Source organism: Somniosus microcephalus, chromosome 7 (assembly GCF_052327205.1).
Source record: "Somniosus microcephalus isolate GS21.2 chromosome 7, FLI_Smic_1.0, whole genome shotgun sequence".
In the NCBI taxonomy this organism is placed as follows: domain Eukaryota; kingdom Metazoa; phylum Chordata; class Chondrichthyes; order Squaliformes; family Somniosidae; genus Somniosus; species Somniosus microcephalus.
The window spans coordinates 177,631,921-177,655,499 of NC_140993.1; the positions used below are offsets into that span (position 1 = coordinate 177,631,921).

Consider the following 23,579-nt stretch of genomic DNA (forward strand, 5'->3'; position numbering starts at 1 on the left):
GGAGAAGAGAGAGGATCGAAGGGGAGAGAGGCTGAAAGGAGAGAGGATCGAAGGAGGGAGAGAGAAGATCGAAGGGGACAGAGAGAGAGGATCGAAGGAGGGAGAGAGAGAGGATCGAAGGGGGAGAGGGAGGATCGAAGGGGGAGAGAGAGGATCGAAGGAGGGAAAGAGGATCGAAGGGGGAGAGAGAGGATCGAAGGGGGAGAGAGAGGATCGAAGGGGGGAGCGAGAGGATCGAAGGAGGGAGCGAGATGATCAAAGGGGGGAGAGAGAGGATCGAAGGGGGGAGAGAGAGGTTCGAAGGGGGAGAGAGACGATCGAAGGGGGAGAGAGAGGATCGAAGGGGAGAGAGAGGATCGAAGGGGGAGAGAGAGGATCGAAGGAGGGAGCGAGGTGATCAAAGGGGGGAGAAAGAGGATCAAAGGGGGGAGAGAGAGGATCGAAGGGGGGAGAGAGAGGATCGAAGGGGGGAGAGAGTGGATCGAAGGGGAAGAGAGAGGATCGAAGCGGGGAGAGGATCGAAGGGGGGAGAGAGAGGATCAAAGGGGGGAGAGAGAGGATCGAAAGGTTGAGAGAGACTCAAGAACTGGCGAGGAACCAGACTTCACCAATAATCATGGGAATAATTACATATTTGGGAATAACCACTTTGATCTCCATTCCCATCCACACAGGCATAACTGCGACAGACAAATGCTAACGGAAAACAGCTCCTGCAGCTCTGTCGAAGCCTGGGTCTGTACATTGTCAATGGTAGGTTATTGGGAGACTTCCTAGGAAGATCCACCTATTGCTCACCTCTTGGCTTTAGCACCGTAGACTATATGATTACGGATCTGGACCCATCCTCTTTCAGAACATTCAGTCAAACCACAGCAACACTGTCAGATCACAGTCAAATTACTGCATATCTTGAAAGGACAGAAACAACCAACACAGAAACACAACCCAGTAAGCTGTACAACATTAAAAAATCTTACAGATGGGCCAAAAACAGCACAGAAAAATACCAGAAAGCAATTAGCAATCAAACAACTCAAGCTCTCTTGGACACCTTTCTGGAAAATACATACACACACAATAAAGAAGGCGTAAACCGGGCAGTGAATAACCTAAATAATATTTTTGATAATTTGACATCAATGTCAAACTTGAAAGTTCGCAAGAACAAACCCAAAACAAAAAACTACGAAAAATGGTTTGACTCCGATTGCCAGAACATGAGGAAAAAACTCAGAAAAATATCAAACCAAAAACACAGACAACCAGAAAACGAGGAATTACGCCTTACCTATTTGTCAGGCACTAACACAATACAAAAACACACTCAGAACCAAGAAAGAGCAGTATATTAAGAATACACTCATCTCCATTGAGGAATCCATTGATTCCAATTGTTTCTGGGACAACTGGAATACATTACACAAAAAACAACACGACGAATTGGCCATTCAAAACGGAGACACATGGGAAAACCATTTTGAAAAATTATACCAGAAAAACACACTAAGCCCAGAGCAATACCAAATATGTGAAAAACTGGCAAAGCTAGAATTTGCCATAAAAGATAACCAAAACCCGATAGACCACATAATATCTGAAAAAGAGCTAATTGAAAAACTCAAGGACCTGCGACCAGGAAAAGCTTGCGGTGCAGACGGCATCCTAAGCGAGATGATTAAACACGCGGACGATAAAATGAAATTGGCTATACTGAAACTCTTCAACTTGGTTCTAAGTGTCGGTTACTTCCCTGATATCTGGAATAAAGGACTCATAACGCCCATATACAAAAGTGGGGACAAAGTTGACCCAAATAACTATCAAGGCATCTGTGTAAACAGTAACCTGGGGAAGGTTTTCTGTAGTATCATTAACAAAAGACTTATAAACTTCCTTGAGGAGCACAATGTCTTGAGTAAAAGCCAAATTGGATTCCTGCCAAACTATAGAACATCAGATCATATCTTCACCCTACAGACCCTAATTGACAAACATGTTCATCAAAACAAAAGCAAAATTTTTGCTTGCTTTATGGATTTCCAAAAGGCTTTCGATTCCATCTGGCACGACGGTCTATTCTTGAAACTTATTGAAAGTGGTGTAGGGGGAAAAACATATGATGTAACTAAATCAATGTATGCAAACAATAAATGTGCAGTTAAAATTGGAGACAAACAAACAAAATACTTCCCACAGGGGCGTGGTGTGACGCAGGGCTCGCCCATCTCACCGACACTCTTTAATATTTACATAAATGAATTGGCAAAACTACTTGAACAATCTACAGCACCCGGCCTCACCCTATATGAATCCAAGGTTAAATTCCTCCTCTATGCAGATGACCTGGTTCTGCTGTCACCAACTAAGGAGGGTCTACAACAGAACCTGGATCTGCTGGAGTCATTCTGTCAGACCTGGGCCCTGACAATAAACCACCAAAAAGCCAAAGTCCTTGTGTTCCAGCAAAGATCCAGACATCAGGGACCCAGAATAAATTTCACACTAGGAACAACTAAAATTGAACAAACCACTAACTACACATGCTTGTAAGAAATCACACAACACCAGGTTATAGTCCAACAGCTTTATTTGAAATCACAAGCTTTCGGAGCGCTGCTCCTTCTTCAGGTGAAGCTGTTGGACTATAACCTGGTGTTGTGTGATTTCTTACATTTGTCCACCCCAGTCCAACTCCGGCATCTCCACACCATGGCTACACATGCTTGGGCTTAAAAATCAGCTCTACGGGAAATTTTCGTCTGGCTGTGAATGAACTGAAAGAGAAAGCTAGAAGGGCTTTCTATGCCATTAAAAGATCAATCCAAATAGAAATCCCAATTAGCATTTGGCTCAAAAATTTTAAATCAGTAATTGAACCAATTGCACTCTATGGAAGTGAGGTGTGGGGACCGCTAACACAACAAGAATTTGCAAAACGGGACAAACACCCAATTGAGATCCTACATGCAGAATTCTGTAAAAGTATCCTCCGGACTCAAAGGAAAACCGTAAACAATGCATGCAGGGCAGAACTAGGCCAATATCCATTAATAATTACTGTCCAAAAAAGAGCCACCAAATTTTGGAAACACCTAAAAATGAGCAACCCCCACTGCTAACATTACGAAGCCCTGAAATGCCAAGAGAGGACCATAAAGAAGAATACCCTCAGTCAACTAGTCCTGGGACTCAGTGAAGCAACCACTAACACTACTAACAATAACCAGCCCCAGGACAGTGACATCGTAGCACAGAGAATTCGACCCAACACAATTGTCACTAAGCAAAAGGAAAAATACCTGTCATATTGGGCAGAAACAACAAAAACCCAAAACAAACTCAATTGCTACTTGGCCCTAAACAGACAATACAACATGGCTGAATACCTGACCATGGTAAAGGATAGCAAACTGAGAAAAACCTTGACAAGGTACAGACTTAGTGAACATAGCCTGGCCATCGAAAAAGGCAGACACAGACAGACCCAGCTGCCAAGAGAGGACAGGATATGCTCTCACTGCAGTCAGGGAGTGGTGGAGACAGAGATGCACTTCCTCACAGCTTGTGGAAAATATCAGGGCATCAGGGAGAATTTCTACCAAAAATTCACACAAATATGCCCTGAATTCAGAAATTTGAATGACGACCAAAAACTCCCATACCTACTAGGGGAACAGAGAAACTGTGTAACCTTAGCGGCAAAGGCTGTAATCTCTGGATTACTCCCAGTGCCACGTGCTAGTGAGTATAGGAATGGGAGGATAGAGCAGATGAATGCGTGGCTAAGGAGTTGGTGTAGGGGGGAGGGTTTTACTTTCCTGGATCACTGGGCCTGCTTCTGGGAAAGGTGGGCCTTGTACAAGTCGGACGGGTTGCACCTGAACCAGAGCGGGACAAATATCCTTGCGGGGAGGTTTGCTAGCACTGTTGGGGGGGGTTTAAACTAACTTGGCAGGGGGATGGGATACAGAGGGGAGCTGAAATAGGGGGTGATGTGCTGCCAATTACAGAGAAAAAAACAAGTCAGCTTGGTAGACAGGGCAAACATATAAGGGCAAGGCTGGATGGCATCTATTTTAATGCAAGGATTCTTGCAAATAAGGTGGATGAACTGAAGGTGTTGATAAACACATGGGAGTATGATATTGTTGCTATCACGGAGACATGGTTGAGGGAGGGGCAAGACTGGCAGCTCAATATTCCGGGGTACAGAATCTTCAGGCGAGACAGAGGGGGAGGTATAAGAGGAGGGGGTGTCGCAATATTAATTAAGGAGTCAATTACTGCAGTAAGGAGGGATGATATATTAGCAGGTTCCTCTAATGAGGCCATATGGGTGGAGCTTAAAAACAAAAAGGGGGCAAGCACTTTGCTGGGAGTGTACTATAGGCCTCCAAACAGTCAGGGGGAGATAGAGGAACAGATATGTAGGCAAATCTCAGAGAAATGTGCAAATAATAGGGTAATAATAATGGGGGATTTCAACTTCCCCAATATTAACTGGGATAGTCAGAGTGTGAAAGGCTCAGAGGGTGTAGAATTCTTAAAGTGCATCCAGGAGAGCTTTTTGAGCCAGCATGTAGAAAGTCCTACAAGAGAGGGGGCGGTACTGGACCTAATTCTAGGGAATGTGGCTGGCCAAGTGGAAAAAGTGCTAGTAGGTGAGCACTTTGGTGACAGTGACCATAATATGGTAAGATTTAAGGTGGTCATGGAAAAGGACATGGATGGGCCGGAAATAAAGGTTCTAAATTGGGGGAAGGCCGATTTTAATAGGATAAGGCAGGATCTGGCCAAAATGGACTGGGATCAGCTGCTTGTAGGAAAATCCGCATCGGAGCAATGGGAGGCTTTCAGAAGGGAGATTGAGATCATACAATGGCAACATGTTCCCGTAAAGGTCAAAGGTGGTTCCAAAAACCACAGGGAACCTTGGATGTCAGGGGATATACGAGAATGGATTAGGAAAAAAAGGAGGGCTTTTGGTAGATACAAAAGGCTAAAGACGGAGGAAGCCCTAGCGGAGTACAAAAAGTGCAGGGGGATACTTAAAAAAGAAATTAGGAGATCAAGGAGGGGCCATGAAATAACACTGGTGAGCAAAATAAAGGAAAATCCTAAGATGTTTTATAAGTATATTAAGGGTAAGAGGATAACTAGGGAAAAAATAGGGCCCATTAGGGACAAAAGTGGCAATCTGTGTGTGGAGCCGGAAGATGTAGGAGGGGTTCTAAATGAATTTTTTGCATCTGTTTTCACTATGGAGAAGGACGATGTAGACATAGAAATAGGGCGGGGGGACTGTGATATGCTCGAACATATTAACATCGAGAGGGAGGAGGTATTGGCGGTTTTAGCTGGCCTAAAAATGGATAAATCCCCAGGCCCGGATGAAATGTATCCCAGGCTGCTGTGTGAGGCAAAGGAAGAGATTGCGGGGGCTCTAACACATATATTCAGGACCTCTCTGGCCACAGGGGATGTGCCAGAGGACTGGAGAACCGCTAATGTAGTACCATTATTCAAGAAGGGAAGTAGGGAAAAACCGGGGAACTACAGGCCAGTGAGCCTAACATCAGTGGTAGGAAAATTATTGGAAAAAATTCTGAGGGACAAAATTTGTCTCCACTTGGAGAGGCAAGGATTAATCAGGGATAGTCAACATGGCTTTGTCAAGGGAAGATCATGTCTGACTAATTTGATTGAATTTTTTGAGGGGGTGACTAGGTGTGTGGATGAGGGTAACGCAGTGGATGTGGTATACATGGATTTCAGTAAGGCCTTCGATAAAGTCCCGCACAGGAGACTGGTCAAGAAGGTAAGAGCCCATGGAATCCAGGGTGCCTTGGCGCATTGGATACAAAACTGGCTTAGTGGCAGAAGGCAGAGGGTGATGGTCGAAGGTTGTTTTTGTGACTGGAAGCCTGTGGCCAGTGGGGTACCACAGGGATCGGTGCTGGGTCCCTTGCTGTTTGTGGTCTACATTAATGACTTGGATATGAATGTAAAAGGTATGATCAGTAAGTTTGCGGATGATACAAAAATTGGTAGGGTGGTAAATAGCGAGGAGGGTAGCCTCAGTCTGCAGGATGATATAGATGGGTTGGTCAGATGGGCGGAACAGTGGCAAATGGAATTTAACCCGGAAAAGTGCGAGGCGATGCACTTTGGGGGGACTAACAAGGCAAGGGAATACACAATGAATGGTAAGACCCTAGGCAAGACGGAGGGTCAGAGGGATCTGGGTGTGCAAGTACACAGATCCCTGAAGGCGGCGGAACAGGTGGATAAGGTGGTAAAAAAGGCATATGGGATACTTGCCTTCATTAGCCGAGGCATTGAATATAAGAGCAAGGAGGTTATGATGGAGCTGTATAAAACACTGGTTAGGCCACAGCTGGAATACTGTGTGCAGTTCTGGTCGCCACACTACAGGATGGATGTGATCGCGTTGGAGAGGGTGCAGAGGAGGTTCACCAGGATGTTACCAGGGCTGGAGCGCTTCAGCTATGAAGAGAGACTGGGCAGATTGGGTTTGTTTTCCTTGGAGCAGAGGAGGCTGAGGGGGGACATGATTGAGGTGTACAAAATTATGAGGGGCATAGATAGGATGGATGCTGAGGAGCTTTTTCCCTTAGTAGAAGGGTCAATAACTAGGGGGCATAGATTCAAGGTAAAGGGCAGGAGGTTTAGAGGGGATTTGAGAAAGAACTTTTTCACCCAGAGGGTGGTTGGAGTCTGGAACTCACTGCCTGAAAGGGTTGTGGAGGCAGGAACCCTCACAACATTTAAGAAGCATTTGGATGAGCACTTGAAATGCCACAGCATACAAGGCTACGGACCAAATGCTGGAATATGGGATTAGATTAGACAGGGCTTGATGGCCGGCGCGGACACGATGGGCCGAAGGGCCTCTATCCGTGCTGTATAACTCTATGACTCTATGACTCTATGACTATGTTACAGCTTGCCATAAACAGAGGGACAACCAGTAAACCTAAGAAAAGAGTATATACAAATTATACGAATGTATATTTATACACTCAGGGATATATCTGTTTATACAATGCATGAATAGATCTGCGTTTATGTGTTCAACCATAAATGTTTTTCGATGCTTTGGCAACATAAGATGTACCTTATCATGCCAATAAAGCGATTTGAATTGAATTGAATTGAATTGAGAGAGGATCGAAGGAGGGAAAGAGGATCGATGGGGGAGAGGGAGGATCGAAGGGGGAGAGAGAGGATCGAAGGAGGGAGCGAGATGATCAAAGGGGGGAGAGAGAGGATCAAAGGGGGGAGAGAGAGAATCAAAGGGGGGAGAGAGAGGATCGAAGGGGGGAGTGAGTGGATCAAAGGGAGAGAGAGAGGATCGAAGGGGGAGAGAGAGGATCGAAGTTAAGAGAGAGAGAGGATTGAAGGGTAAGAAAGGCTGAAATGAGAGAGAGAGGATTGAAGGAGGGAGAAAAAGATCGAAGGGGAGAGAGAGGATCAAAGGAGGGAGAGAGAGAGGATCGAAGGGGGAGAGGGAGGATCGAAGGAGGGAAAGAGGATCGAAGGGGGAGAGAGAGGATCGAAGGGGGAGAGAGAGGGTCGAAGGGGAGAGAGAGGATCGAAGGGGGGAAAGAGGATCGAAGGGGGAGAGAGAGGATCGAAGTTAAGAGAGAGAGAGGATTGAAGGGTAAGAGAGGCTGAAATGAGAGAGAGAGGATCGAAGGAGGGAGAAAAAGATCGAAGGGGAGAGAGAGAGAGGATCAAAGGAGGGAGAGAGAGAGGATCGAAGGGGGAGAGGGAAGATCGAAGGAGGGAAAGAGGATCGAAGGGGGAGAGAGAGGATCGAAGGGGGAGAGAGAGGATCGAAGGGGGGAGAGAGGATCGAAGGGGGGAAAGAGGATCGAAGGGGGAGAGAGAGGATTGAAGGGGGGAGCGAGAGGATCGAAGGAGGGAGAGAGAGGATCGAAGGAGGGAGAGAGAGGATCAAAGGAAGGAGAGAGAAGATCGAAGGGGAGAGAGAGAGAGGATCGAAGGGGAGAGAGAGAGAGGATCGAAGGGGGAGAAGAGAGAGGATCGAAGGGGAGAGATTGAAGGGTAAGAGAGGCTGAAGTGAGAGAGAGCGGATCGAAGGAGGGAGAAAGAAGATCGAAGGGGAGAGAGAGGATCGAAGGGGGAGAGAGAGGATCGAAGGAGGGAAAGGGGATCGAAGGGGAGAGAGAGAGGATCGAAGGGGGAGAGAGAGGATCGAAGGGGGAGGAAGAGGATCGAAGGGGGAGAGAGAGGATCGAAGGGGGAGAGAGAGGATCGAAGGGGGAGAGAGAGGATCGAAGGGGGAGGAAGAGGATCGAAGGGGGAGGAAGAGGATCGAAGGGGGGAGAGAGAGAGGATTGAAGGGGGAGGGAGAGGATCGAAGGGGGAGAGAGAGGATCGAAGGGGGAGAGAGAGGATCGAAGGGGCGAGAGAGAGAGGATGGAAGGGGGAGAGAGAGGATCGAAGGAGGGAAAGAGGATCGAAGGGGGAGAGAGAGGATCGAAGGGGGAGAGAGAGGATCGAAGGGGGAGAGAGAGGATCGAAGGAGGGAGCGAGATGATCAAAGGGGGGAGAGAGAGGATCAAAGGGGGGAGAGAGGATCGAAGGGGGAGAGAGAGAGGATCGAAGGGGGGAGAGAGGGAGGATCGAAGGAGGGAGAGAGAGGATCGAAGGGGAGAGAGAGGATCGAAGGAGGGAGAGGATCGAAGGAGGGAGAGAGAGGATCAAAGGGGGGAGAGAGAGAGGATCGAAGGAGGGAGAGAGAGGATCGAAGGAGGGAAAGAGGATCGAAGGGGGAGAGAGAGGATCGAATGGGGAGAGAGAGAGGATTGAAGAGAGAGAGAGGATTGAAGGGGGGAGAGAGAGGATCGAAGGGGGAGAGAGGATCGAAGGGGGAGAGAGAGGATCGAAGGGGGAGAGAGGATCGAAGGGGGAGAGAGAGGATCGAATGGGGAGAGAGGATCGAAGGGGGAGAGAGAGGATCGAAGGGGGAGAGAGAGGATCGAAGGGGGAGAGACAGGATCGAAGGAGGGAGAGAGAGGATCAAAGGAGAGGAAGAGAGGATCGAAGTAGGGGGAGAGAGGATCGAAAGGGAGGAGAGAGAGGATCGAAGGGAGAGAGAGAGGATCAAAGGGGAGGTAGAGAGGATCGAAGGGAGAGAGAGAGAGAGGATCGAAGGGGGAGAGGATCGAAGGGAGAGAGAGAGAGGATCAAAGGGGGAGAGAGAGGATCAAAGGGGAGAGGGAGAGGATCGAAGGGAGAGAGAGAGGATCGAAGGGGGAGAGAGAGGATCGAAGGGAGAGAGAGAGAGGATCGAAGGGGGAGAGAGAGAGGATCAAAGGAGGGAAAGAGGATCGAAGGGGGAGAGAGTGGATCGAAGGGGGAGAGAGAGGATCAAAGGTGGGGAGAGCGAGGATCGAAGGGGGAGAGAGAGGATCGAAGGGGGGAGAGAGAGGATCGAAGGGGGAGAGAGAGGATCGAAGGGGGAGAGAGAGGATCGAAGGGGGAGAGAGAGAGGATCGAAGGGGGAGAGAGAGAGGATCGAAGGAGGGAAAGAGGATCGAAGGGGGAGAGAGTGGATCGAAGGGGGAGAGAGAGGATCAAAGGGTGGAGAGAGAGGATCGAAGGGGGAGAGAGAGGATCGAAGGGGGAGAGAGAGTGGTTCGAAGGGGGAGAGAGAGGATCGAAGGGAGAGAGAGAGGATCAAAGGGGGAGAAAGAGGATCGAAGGGGGAGAGAGCGGATCAAAGGGGGAGAGAGGATCGAAGGGGGAGAGAGAGGATCGAAGGGGGAGAGAGAGAATCGAAGGGTGGAGAGAGAGGATCGAAGGGTGGAGAGAGAGGATCGAAGGAGGGAAAGAGGATCGAAAGGGGAGAGAGAGAATCGAAGGGGGGAGAGAGAGGATCGAAGGGTGGAGAGAGAGGATCGAATGGGGGAGAGAGAGGATCGAAGGGTGGAGAGAGAGGATCGAAGGGGGGAGAGAGAGGATCGAAGGGGGAGAGAGAGGATCAAAGGGGGGAGAGAGAGGATCGAAGGAGGGAGCGAGATGATCAAAGTGGGGGAGAGAGAGGATCGAAGGGGGGAGAGAGAGGATCGAAGGGGGAGAGAGAGGATCAAAGGGGGAGAGAGAGGATCGAAGGTGGGAGCGAGATGATCAAAGTGGGGGAGATTGAGGATCGAAGGGGGGAGAGAGAGGATCAAAGGGGGGAGAGAGAGGATCGAAGGGGGGAGAGAGAGGATCGAAGGGGGGAGAGAGAGAGGATTGAAGGAGGGAGAGAGTGGATCGAAGGGGGCAGAGAGTGGATCGAAGGGGGCAGAGAGTGGATCGAAGGGGGAGAGAGAGGATCAAAGGGGGGAGAGTGAGGATCGAAGCGGGGAGAGAGAGGATCAAAGAGGGGAGAGAGAGGATCGAAGGGGGGAGCGAGAGGATCGAAGGAGGGAGCGAGATGATCAAAGGGGGGAGAGAGAGGATCAAAGGGGGGAGAGAGAGGATCGAAGGGGGGAGAGAGAGGATCGAAGGAGGGAGAGAGAGGATCGAAGGGGGGAGAGAGACAGGATCGAAGGGGGAGAGGGATGATCGAAGGGGGAGAGAGAGGATAGAAGGGGAGAGAGAGGATCGAAGGAGGGAAAGAGGATCGAAGGGGGAGAGAGAGGATCGAAGGGGGAGAGAGAGGATCGAAGGGGGAGAGAGAGGATCGAAGGGGGGAGCGAGAGGTTCGAAGGGGGGAAAGAGAGGATCGAAGGGGGGAGAGAGAGGACCGAAGGGGAGAGAGAGAGGATCGAAGGAGGGAGAGAGAGGATCGAAGGAGGGAGCGAGATGATCAAAGGGGGGAGAGAGAGGATCGAAGGGGGAGAGAGAGGATCGAAGGGGGGAGAGAGAGGATGGAAGGGGGGAGAGAGAGGATCGAAGGGGGGAGAGAGAGGATCGAAGGGGGGAGAGAGAGGATCAAAGGGGGAGAGAGAGGATCGAAGGAGGGAGAGAGAGGATCGAAGGAGGGAGAGAGAGGATCGAAGGGGGGAGAGAGAAGATCGAAGGGGAGAGAGAGAGGATCGAAGGGGGGAGAGACAGAGGATCGAAGGGGGGAGAGAGAAGATCGAAGGGGAGAGAGACAGAGGATCGAAGGGGAGAGAGAGAAGATCGAAGGGGAGAGAGAGAGGATCGAAGGAGGGAAAGAGGATCGAAGGGGGAGAGAGAGGATCGAAGTGGAGAGAGAGGATCAAAGGGGGGGAGAGGGGATCGAAGGGGGAGAGAGGATCGAAGGGGGAGAGAGTGGATCGAAGGGGGAGAGAGAGGATCAAAGGGGGGGAGAGGGGATCGAAGGGGGAGAGAGGATCGAAGGGGGAGCGAGAGGATCGAAGGGGAGAGAGAGGATCAAAGGGGAGAGAGAGGATCAAAGGGGGAGAGAGGGGATCGAAGGGTGGGGAGAGGATCGAAGGGGGAAGAGAGAGGATCGAAGGGGGGGAGACAGGATCAAAGGGGGAGAGAGAGGATTGAAGGGGAAAGAGAGAGGATTGAAGGAGGAGAGAGAGAGGATTGAAGAGGAGAGAGAGAGGATTGAAGGGGGAATGAGAGAGGATCGACAGGGAGAGAGAATTGAAGGGGGAAAGAGAGATGATCGAAGGAGGGAGAGAGAGGATCAAAGGAGGGGAAGAGAGGATCGAAGTGGGGGGAGAGAGGATCGAAAGGGAGGAGAGAGAGGATCGAAGGGGGAGAGAAAGGGGATCGAAGGGAGAGAGAGGATCGAAGGGGGAGAGAGAGGATCGAAGGGAGAGAGAAAGAGGATCGAAGGGAGAGAGAGAGGATCGACGGGGGAGAGAGAGGATCGAAGGGAGAGCGAGAGAGGATCGAAGGGGGAGAGAGAGGATCAAAGGGGAGAAAGAGAGGATTAAAGGGAGAGAGAGAGGATCAAAGGGGAGAGAGAGAGGATCGAAGGGGGAGAGAGAGGATCGAAGGGGGAGAGAGAGGATCAAAGGGGAGAGAGAGAGGATCGAAGGGGGAGAGAGAGGATCGAAGGGAGAGAGAGAGAGGATCGAAGGGAGAGAGAGAGAGGATCGAAGGGGGAGAGAGAGGATCTAAGGGGAGAGAGGATCGAAGGAGGGAGAGAGTGGATCAAAGGGGGAGAGAGAGGATCGAAGCAGGAAGAGAGAGGATCGAAGGAGGGCGAAAGAAGATCGAAGAGGAGAGAGAGAGAGGATCGAAGGGGGGAGAGAGAGAGGATCGAAGGGGGAGAGAGAGGATCGAAGGGGGAGAGAGAGGATCGAAGGGGGAGGGAGAGGATCGAAGGGGGAGAGAGAGGATCGAAGGGGGGAGCGAGTGGATCGAAGGAGGGAGCGAGATGATCAAAGGGGGGAGAGAGAGGATCGAAGGGGGGAGAGGATCGAAGGGGGGAGAGAGTGGATCGAAGGGGGGAGAGAGAGGTTCGAAGGGGGAGAGAGACGATCGAAGGGGTAGAAGAGAGAGGATCGAAGGGGGAGAGAGGGGATCGAAGGGGGTAGAGAGACGATCGGAGGGGGGAGAGAGAGAATCGAAGGGGGGAGAGAGAGGATTGAAGCGGGAGAGAGAGGATCGAAGGGGGGGAGAGAGAGGATCGAAGGGGGAGAGAGAGGATCGAAGCGGGGAGAGAGGATCGAAGGGAGAGAGAGCGGATCAAAGGGAGAGAGAGGATCGAAGGGGGGAGAGAGAGGATCGAGGGGGGAGAGAGAGGATCAAAGGGGGGAGGGAGAGGATCGAAGGTGGAGAGAGAGGATCGAAGGGGGAGAGAAGGGATCGAAGGGGGAGAGAGGGGATCGGAGGGGGAGAGAGACGATCGGAGGGGGGAGAGAGAGAATCGAAGGGGGAGAGAGGGGATCGAAGGGGGAGAGAGGGGATCGAAGGGGGAGAGAGGGGATCGAAGGGGGAGAGAGAGGATCGAAGGGGGGGAGAGAGAATCGAAGGGGGAGAGAGGGGATCGAAGGGGGAGAGAGAGGATCGAAGGGGGGAGAGAGAGAATCGAAGGGGGAGAGAGGGGATCGAAGGGGGAGAGAGGGGATCGGAGGGGGAGAGAGAGAATCGAAGGGGGGAGAGAGAGGATTGAAGGGTGGGAGGATCGAAGGGGGGGAGAGAGGGTCGAAGGGGGGGAGAGAGGATCGAAGGGGGGGGAGAGAGGGTCGAAGAGGGAGAGAGAGGATTGAAGGGGGGGAGAGGGGATCGGAGGGGGGAGAGAGAGAATCGAAGGGGGGAGAGAGAGGATTGAAGGGGGGAGGATCGAAGGGGGGGAGAGAGGATCGAAGGGGGGGAGAGAGGATCGAAGGGGGAGAGAGAGGATCGAAAGGGGGAGAGAGAGGATCGAAGGGGGAGAGAGAGGATCGAAGGGGGAGAGAGAGGATCGAAGGAGGGAAAGAGAGGATCGAAGGGGGAGAGAGAGGATCGAAGGAGGGAAAGGGAGGACCGAAGGAGGGAGAGAGAGGATCGAAGGAGGGAGAGAGAGGATCGAAGGAGGGAGAGAGAGGATCGAAGGGGGAGAGAGAGGATCGAAGGAGGGAGAGAGAGGATCGAAGGAGGGAGAGAGAGGATCGAAGGAGGGAGAGAGAGGATCGAAGGGGGAGAGAGAGGATCGAAGGGGGAGAGAGAGGATCGAAGGAGGGAAAGAGAGGACCGAAGGAGGGAGAGAGAGGATCGAAGGAGGGAGAGAGAGGATTGAAGGGGGAGAGAGAGGATCGAAGGGGGGAGAGAGGATCGAAGGGGGAGAGAGAGGGTCGAAGGGGGAGAGAGAGGATCGAAGTGGGAGAGAGAGTGTTGAAGTGGGGGGAGAGAGAATCGAGGGGGGAGAGAGAGTCGAAGTGGGGAGAGAGGATCGAAGTGGGGAGAGAGGATCGAAGTGGGGAGTCAGAGGATCAAAGGGGGAAGAGAGAGGATCGAAGGGGGGAGAGAGGATCGAAGCGGGGGAGAGAGAGGATCGAAGCGGGGGGAGAGAGAGGATCAAAGGGGGAGAGAGAAGATCGAAGGGGGAGAGAGAGGATCGAAGGGGGAGAGAGAGGGTCGAAGGGGGAGAGAGTGGGTCGAAGGGGGAGAGAGAGGATCGAAGGGGAAGAGAGAGGATCGAAGGGGGAGAGAGAGGATCGAAGGGGGAGAGAGAGGGTCGAAGGGGGAGAGAGAGGGTCGAAGGGGGGAGAGAGAGGGTCGAAGGGGGGGGAGAGGATCGAAGGGGGGAAAGAGAGGATCGAAAGGGGGAGAGAGGATCGAAAGGGGGAGAGAGGGGGTCGAAGGGGGAGAGAGACGATCGAAGGTGGGAGAGAGAGGATCGAAAGGGGGGAGAGAGGATCGAAGGAGGAGAGAGAGGATCGAAGCGGGGGGTGAGAGAGGACCGAAAGGGGGAGAGAGGATCGAAAGGGGGAGAGAGGACCAAAGGGTGAGAGAGGGGGTCAAAGGGGGAGAGAGAGAAGATCGAAGGGGGATCGAAGCGGGGAGAGGGAGAGGTTCGAAGGGGGAGAGAGAGGTTCAAAGTGGGGAGAGAGAGGTTCAAAGGGGGGAGAGAGACGATCGAAGGAGGTGAAGAGAGAGGATCGAAGGGGGAGAGAGGATCGAAGGGGGAGAGAGAGGGGATCGAAGGGGGAGAGAGAGGGGATCGAAGGGGGAGAGAGGGGATCGAAGTGGGGAGAGAGACGATCGAAGGGGGAGAGAGACGATCGAAGGGGGAGAGAGAGGATCGAAGGGGGGAGAGAGGATTGAAGACGGGGAGAGAGGATCGAAGGGGGGGAGAGAGAGGATCGAAGCGGGGGAAAGAGAGGTTCGAAGCAGGGGGAGAGAGGTTCGAAGGGGGGAGAGAGAGGATCGAAGGGGGGAGAGAGAGGATCGAAAGGGTAGAGAGAGGATCGAAGGGGGAGAGAGAGGATCGAAGCGGGGAGAGAGGATCGAAGGGGGGAGAGAGAGGATCGAAAGGGAAGAGAGAGGATCGAAGGGGGAGAGAGAGGATCGAAGCGGGGAGAGAGGATCGAAGGGAGAGAGAGCGGATCAAAGGGGGAGAGCAGATCAAAGGGGGGAGAGAGAGGATCGAAGGGGGGAGGGAGAGGATCAAAGGGGGAGAGAGAGGATCGAAGGGGGGAGAGAGAGGATCGAAGGGGGGAGAGAGAGGATCGAAGGGGGAGAGAGAGGATCGAAGGGAGGAGAGAGGATCGAAGGGGGGAGAGAGAGAATTGAAGCGAGCAAGAGAGAGGATCGAAGCGGGGGAGAGAGAGAGGATCGAAGGGGGAGAGAGAGAGAGAGGAGCTCGGAGTGGGGAGAGGAGGTCAGGAGCTCTAGGGAGAGGGGTCAGGAACCCAGTGGCCGGGTGGGGCGGATCGGTAAAGTGCCTGGGGGGCACAGTGGGGATGGGGGAAGAACCTGCTCCAGGTCTAAAGTGGGGGTGAGAGCAGGAACGTGATCCAGATGGGAAGACAGATCTTGTTCTTCCAACACCACCTCCACCCCCACCCCCTTTATACCTGCTCCACATTCTCCCTCTCCTCCCCCTAGATCTGGTTGATTTCTCGGAAAGCTCATATGTGTGGCAAGTGACATCATAGGACTGGACATAATCCGGAAGTCATGACACTGTCACTATTCACTTCATACCCAATGAACCTGTTAACAATCTGTGACCCACACACAATGCCCCATCTTTGGGGGCGGTGGAACGTCAGGAACTTGTTAGCAGGGAAATGGTCAGAAACCCGGGGCGGGGGGCAGTCAGTAACTTGGGCAGGGGGGAACAAGTCATGATCTTGGCGAGCGGGAGGAGGGGTGGGGGGAAGTGGGGGGCGGGAGAAGGTCAGGAACTCGGGTGGGGGCTGAAGGTCAGGAACTTGTTTGGGAGGGAAAGGTCAGAAACTAAGGGGGTGCAGGTTAGGAACTTGTTAGGGGGGCAGGAATTTGTTTGTGGGGAGGCGGAGAATGAAAGTCCTAACCCGCGAGGGTGAGCCCTATCTGTTCTGACCTTTGTCTGGAGCCTGACAGTCAGAATGAACAGCTCAAATTACACATTGCGAAGTACTTGATTACTTAGGTAGGCAGGATCTAATTACGCATTCCAGATAAACTGCTGGGTGTGTCTTGTCCTCCAAGGGGACCACTCAGAAATCTGGTCTTGTCCTCCAAGGGGACCAATCAGAAATCTGGTGTTGCGGTGAAGGTTTTAACCTGTTTTGCAACTGTAGCTTTGGTAGCAATGCAAAGACAATTAATTTTACATGCACTTTCTATAAACTGAGGGAGCTATATTGCAAACAGTGAGATAAAAAGGCAAGTATTGAATCTTGGAAATAAGAAATAAAAACAGAAACTGCTGGAAATGCACAGCAGGCAGTTAGCATCTGAAAGAGAACGAAGGGTTAGAATTTCAGGTGGGACCCGTCATCAGAACCCCTTCACCAGCTACCTGACTGACTGACTGACTTGCTGCGTATTTGAATATTTCCATTTTTGTCTATTTCTGTAAACTGTGAATCGGGACGAGATTTGCTTCAAAAGATGCCGAAGGTACGGCCACAACAGAAGGTTTTTCTTCCTAATCGAGCATAATGAAAGATTGATGGCAAAGATTGGGAGCCATAGCAGCATCTGTAATGAAAATTCAGACTCCAATAACAAAGCACAATAGAAAAACTCACAAAACAATCCTGCAGACTACAAAGTATGAAAAATAAATGCTGTCTGGGAAAATATACACACGGTTCAGATAATGCTCTGACAATGCTGTGCTGATGTACTGACATCACTAGTACTTGCATTTGCAAAGGAAGAGATGGATTTTAAAATATTATGATGTTAGATTAGTGTTGTTATAAAATCATCCAACAGCAAATGTAAGTATTTTATTGATAATTCTGGAGCTGCTGGTGTTTTCTTATGGCTCAGGCGGCTCCAGATCAGTGCCTTAGGCCTGCCTGAAGCATCAGCTGCCGTTAAAATCAATGAGACCACTCCAGGAGGCACATGGGCCAATCATGTAACCTGCATTACTGCAGCAACCCAGAAAAGGAGAGCAAATTGCAAATGACTGGTGTCCATGAGGAGAAAATACAGCGAAGAGTCAACATACAATAGAGAAGAAGCATTTTGATTTTAAAAATATTTTTAAGGGGAGAGATGGGAAAGCACTTTATATTTAAAAAAATCCTCCCCTCATTCTTTGCTTCTCCTTTAAAGATCAAAAATGTTACTATTCAGGGGGACTGCAGATTACAAAATAAAACAAAACTACGTCTGACAGCAGTACAAAGAAGGAAATATGAAAATGTCATATAAAACACAGCTTTTTATCAAGGAGACATTAAGCTAGGTTTAACAAAGAAGACAGGCTGCAGGATCACTCTGCAATTCCAATATATCAGTTCCTGATCTGATTCTGACCACCAGAGACTATGCCAAGCAGAAGTGTCGTACTTCCTCAGAGTGAAGGACAGAAAAATCACAGGAATGGAAAGTCAGCCAGTGCTACTGTCAATCAAGAGTAAGCCCTTTTTTTGCTATCATATGGCTCATTGTGTATTCCCAGAGATCCTTTGTTGGGCCCGTGGTCAGTGGTAAGTCAACAGATTTCAGGCAGGGCGACAGTAGAACTGCTGCTATTGTTCTCAGTACCCCTGAGCTTGGGAAGGAGAGATCGACTGAAGTTCACACTCTTGATCACATTGAAAATTAATTGGTTCAAATTCCACATGTGTGTGCTTGGACTTTAGATGAGAACATCATGCACAGATATAACCTGCTGACACTCACTATCTAGATTCACAGTCACACATGAAGAATGACAATTAGGGAAGGCGCTAGAAGGCAGCAGTTGCCCACAGAACCACTTTCCAACAAGGGTCAGGGTCATTAGGAGAAGAGGAGAGAAAATAGATGATTGGGAGAGGAAGAAAAAGTTTTTGAAAAACACCTAAGAATAGGGAATTTCAAGTACTCTGTGGTGTGAAGGGATCTAAAAAGCAAAGAGAAAGGGGAAAAAAACATTTTCCAAAAAGAGGAAATAGATAAAGAAAAAATTCCTTATAACATCTGCTCTATGAGATTGTTCAATTTTATTAAAGCAGGGCACAGTTAAAAACAAGTGTTACAATTAATCATTTTAAATTAATGCTGGCCTTGCCAGTGGCACCTATATCCTGAGAGTGAATTAAAAAAATAGTTGGGGTTTCTTACATGTCTTTCTGTTCACACTTCATGATTACACCAGTATAATTACATTCAAGTTGTTCAAACATGTATAAGTGGGCAGATAAGAATTAATCATTACGGGGAAATGTTTTACTTGGATACAAACAGAACTTTCCCATAAACATTGAGAGTAACAAATTCTGACAATCTGACTCTTCCCTTCCTCGACTTCTCTGCCTCCACCTCTGGGGATAAGCTATTGATAAACATTCACTATAAGCCCACTGACTCCCACAGCTACCTGGACGACACTTCCTCCCACCCCGCTTCCTGTAAGGACTCTATTCCATCTTCCCAGTTTCTCTGTCTCCGCCGCATCTGCTTTGACGATGCCACCTTCCATACTAGTGCTTCCAACAAGTCTTCCTTTTTCCTCAACCGAGGATTCCCCTCTACTATGGTTGACATGGCCCTTGACTGTGTCCGTTTTATTTCCCGCACTTCTGCTCTCACCCCTTCCCCTCCCTCCCGGAACCACGATAGGGTTCCCCTTGTCCTCACCTTTCACCCCACCAGCCTCCACATTCAACGGATCATCCTCTGCCATTTCCGCCACCTCCAGCGTGATCCCACCACTAAACACATCTTCCCCTCACCTCCCCTTTCAGCATTCCGAAGGGACCGCTCCCTCTGCAACACCCTGGTCCACTCCTCTATCACCCCCAGCACCCCTTCCCCTGGCACCTTCACGTGCAAGCGCAGGAGATGCAACACATGCCCTTTTACCTCCTCCCTTCCCACTGTCCAGGGCCCGAAACACTCCTTCCAGGTGAAACAGCGATTTACTTGTACTTCTCGCAATTTAGTATACTGTATTCGCTCCTCTACATTGGGGAGACCAAATGTAGATTAGGTGACCGCTTTGCGAAACACCTCCGTTCAGTCCGCAAGGGTGACCCCGAGCTTCCGGTCGCCTGTCACTTTAATTCTCCGCTCCACTCCCACTCTGACCTCTCCATCCTCGGCCTCTTATACTGTTCCAACGAAGCTCAACGTAAGCTCAAGCAACAGCACCTCATCTTTCAATTAGGCACTTTACAGCCTTCTGGACTCAACATCGAGTTCAACAATTTCAGACCATAACCTCTGCCCCTATCTTATTTTTCATTTTTTTTCTCTCTCACATGGCAGCTGTCGGGTCATTCTGCCAATGCCATTTACACTTCATCTAGAGTCATCTTTTGTTTCTTAACTTGTCCCATTACCATCTCCTTTTGCCTTGCACCATCATCCCTTTTGTCTCTTAGTCTCTCCTGCCTTCCATCCTATCACAGACCTTCCCTTTTGTTCTTTCCTCCCCTCCCCCCTTTCCCTGCCCCTACACTTGCTTAAAAACCTGTTCCATCTCCAATTTTTTCCAGTTCTGATGAAGGGTCATCGACCTGAAACGTTAACTCTGTTTCTCTTTCCACAGATGCTGCCTGACCTGCTGAGTATTTCCAGCATTTTGTTTTTATTTCAGATTTCCAGCAACCGCAGTATTTTGCTTTTGTATTGTGTGAGAGTAACAAATTCATGGGAGAACATTATAATTTCCAATTGATTTACATGCAAGCTGATTCAGTGGTTTTCAGATTTGCAAATGTTACATAGTAAATGGGTTTCAATGTATGTACATATTGAAGTTGGCAGACTTCTCGTCCTTTAAAACTTTGTATGAAAAGTGAAACATTGGACTTTTGAATCAAATTCAAAACTTGAAAGGAAAATGTATACAACTGAATACCTAATCTGTACACCTGTCAATGTCTCCCATAGCTTGTAGTTTATATTGGGGAGTTGTTTTGAAATCAATCTTTACAACTATTTTTTTTCAGTGCTGATATCATCCTCCATGATCTGGGAAAAGTACATATAGTCAAGCAGTAATGAAATAGCTGTGTAGAAAAGCAATTCAGCCAGTCAGCTCAGGCCCTGTCTTTTGGCAGCCTTTGCTTCTGACAGCAGTGCCTCCTGGTGTTTACAGCAAAAAGCAAAAACCAAACTGCTTTCGGATGCAAATCTGATTAGCACCAATATTGGTGGTGGCCGCCAACTCCAGTAACAGCTCGAGTGTTGTTAATTAGGAGTTTACAATAGTGGCAAACTATAATATAAAAGTGCCGTTAGTTGCTCCTTGTTATCATATTTTTGCTTGAACATTGCTGCTTAGAAACAGTCTGGCAGCAAATACTTTGTGTAAATGTTCCTCAACCTTGGAACATGAATTTCTACTCAAGTGACATTGTGAATAGGAACAGCAAGCAGTAGGAAGAAAATTACAGATACAGTATCGCCCTTTGCAACACTTTGTGTAACAATTTAGTGAACAACACCCCATTTAATTGCCTGGAATTTGCAGTCGGGATGATGGCAAACTGGCAGCGTTCGGCGTCATTCCGCCTATGAAACTGACCGCAACTTCAGGATTTGGGGAAATCCTGAAGTTGCGGTCTGTCAATGACAGCTCCAAAACTAGCTGCGCTGTGCCCCCACCCCCTCTGCCCACACAGAGCCGGCAATCTGTGTAATCAGCCAAATCGGGGAAACTGGTGAAAACTTCAGCTCTTCCGCAGTAATACCGCTGTTCAATTCCCCACTCAAAGTTAGACCCAAAGGGATTAGGTGTAACTGGGATTTTGACAGCGTTATTAGTGCTAAACAAATATTAAGGGCCTGGAAAACTAATTTTAATTTTATGCAGTGTGAAATTTGTCCATTTTAATAAAAATTAAAATTAAGAAACTTTTCCAAAAAAAAAATTTTTTTTAAGTTTGTTCATCTTTATTTCAGGTTTGCCTTTTCCCCATGTGAGAGTCCCAATCTTTGTTTTGCTCTCTCTAACATTTTTTAAAAGTTGGAATTTTAAGAGCTTTCTGTGAGAATTATGCGTTATGATTGGCTGCTTAGTCAGCCTGTTGACGTCACAGCAGTTCGCACAAGGGGATCCCCACTATACTTCATTGATTTGAATTAAAAATCGGAAAACCCAAAGTTCTCGACACAGGGATCGCGAGATCCTTGTGCGAAGCATAGTTCAGGGCCAGCAGAGAACGCCTTTGCTTCGCTGCTGACTGCAAATTCCGGGCCAATGTTTTCCTAGAACTACATTATGGTGTGTATTTTAAGTATCACTCAGAACACTAACTGCATGCTGAATGTGGCATATATTTAGATATTTTTACCATCTACAAGTCAGAGGTGTTGAGCATAAAAAGCACAGTTAATAACAAAATGATTCCAATGGAAAAAGAAAACACATATTTATATAGCAGCTTTCACAACCTCAGGATGTCCCAAAAGCACTTTACAGCCAATTAAGTACTTTTGAAATGTAGTCACTGCTGTAATGTAGGAAACGCAGCAGCCAATCTGCGCACAGCGAAGTCCCACAAACAGCAATGTGATAATTACCAGATAATCTGTTTTAGTGATGTTGGTTGAGGGATAAATATTGTCCAGGACACCGGGAAGAACTCCCCTGCATTCTTCGAAATAGTGCCATGGGTCTTTTACGTCCACCTGAGAGGGCAGATGGGGCCTTGTTTTAATGACTTATCTGTATTGCACCAATGTGTCAGCCTAGATTTTGTGCTCAAGTCTTTGGAGTGGGACTTGAACCCACAATCAGCTCAACTACAATGGACTCGTCCTTTTTTTTATTCCTAAGAATAACATAAGAACATAAGAATTAGGAGCAGGAATAGGCCATATGGCCCTTCAAGCCTGTTCCGCCATTCAATAAGATCATGGCTGATCTTCGACCTCAACTCCACTTTCCCGCCCGATCCCCATATCCCTCGATTCCCCTAGAGTCCAAAAATCTATCTATCTCAGCCTTGAATATACTCAACGACTCAGCATCCACAGCCATTTGGGGCAGAGAATTCCAAAGATTCACAACCCTCATTTCAGTCTTAAATGGCTGACCCCTTATCCTGAGATTATGCCCCCTAGTTCGAGACTCTCCAGCCAGGGGAAAAAACCTCTCAGCATCTACCCTGTCAGTCCCCCTTAGAATCTTATATGTTTCAATGAGATCACCTCTCATTCTACTAAACTCCAGAGAATGTAGGCCCAATCTACTCAATCGCTCCTCATAGGACAGCCCTCTCATCCCAGGGATCAATCTAGTGAACCTTCGTTGCACTGTCTCTAAGGCATGTATGTCCTTTCTCAGATAAGGAGACCAAAACTGTGCACAGTACTCCAGATGTGGGCTCACCAAAGCCCTGTACAATTGTAGTAAGAACTCCTTACTCTTGTACTCCAATTCCCTTGCAATAAAGGCCAACATGCCATTTGCCTTCCTAACTGCTTGTTGTACCTGCATGCTAACTTTCTGTGTTTCCTGTACGAGGACACCTAAATCTCTCTGAACTCCAACATTTAATAGTTTCTCACCGTTTAAAAGATATTCTGTTTTTTGATTTTTCCTACCCAAGTGAATAAACTCACATTTCCTCACATTATACTCCATCTGCCATCTTATTTCCCACTCACTTAACCTGTTTATATCCCTTTGCAGGCTCTTTCTGTCCTCCTCACAGCTTACTTTCCCATCTAGCATTGTATCGTTAGCAAACTTGGATACATTGCACTCGGTCGCTTCATCTAAGTCATTAATATCAATGGTAAATAGCTGAGGCCCAAGCACTGATTCTTGCGGCACCCCACAGCCTGCCAACCTGAAAATGACCCGTTTATCCCTACTCTCTGTTTTCTGTCTGTTAACCAATTCTCTATCCATGCTAATATATTACCCCCAACCCCATGAGACCTTATCTTGCCTAGCAACCTTTTATGTGGCACCTTATCGAATGCCTTTTGCAAATCCAAATATACTACCTCCACTAGTTCCCCTTTATCTACCCTGCTAGTTACATCCTCAAAAAACTCAAATAAATTTGTTAAACACAATTTCCCTTTCATAAAACCATGTTGACTCTGCCTAATCATATTATCATTTTTTAAGTGCACTGTTACCACTTCCTTAATAATGGGTTCCAGTATTTTCCCAACGACTAATGTTAGGCTGACTGCCTATGGCTTGAATAGCGGGGTTACATATGCTATCTTCCAATCTGTAAGGACCGTTCTAGAATCTAGGGAATTTTGGAATGTATGTAACTTGTATGTGCAAGCTCTGAATTATATTATTCTTACTACTTATTTTTTTAATTGATGCAAAAAAAAATGCTTTTCTAATGTGGGAAAGCTGTCATTTATGACTACCAAGCATAGATTTTTTAATACTATGAAATTGAAAGAGGCTGCTATACATATTAGCTCATATGGGATAGGTTTTTACTCAGACTATTCTCTTCCTTACAATGTCATAATTTAAACCAGTGACTAAACTACTGATTCTGTTTGATAAAAGCTATGGTACAATTATT

The 23,579-nt window shown here is 48.7% G+C and overlaps 1 protein-coding gene across 1 annotated transcript in view; it reads right to left on the reverse strand.

Annotated features, from left to right (window-relative positions):
- LOC147115028 (lethal(3)malignant brain tumor-like protein 4) overlaps nucleotides 1–23,579 on the reverse strand; it is a 591,174-nt gene that overhangs the window by 564,581 nt on the left and 3,014 nt on the right. The window lies entirely within an intron of this gene.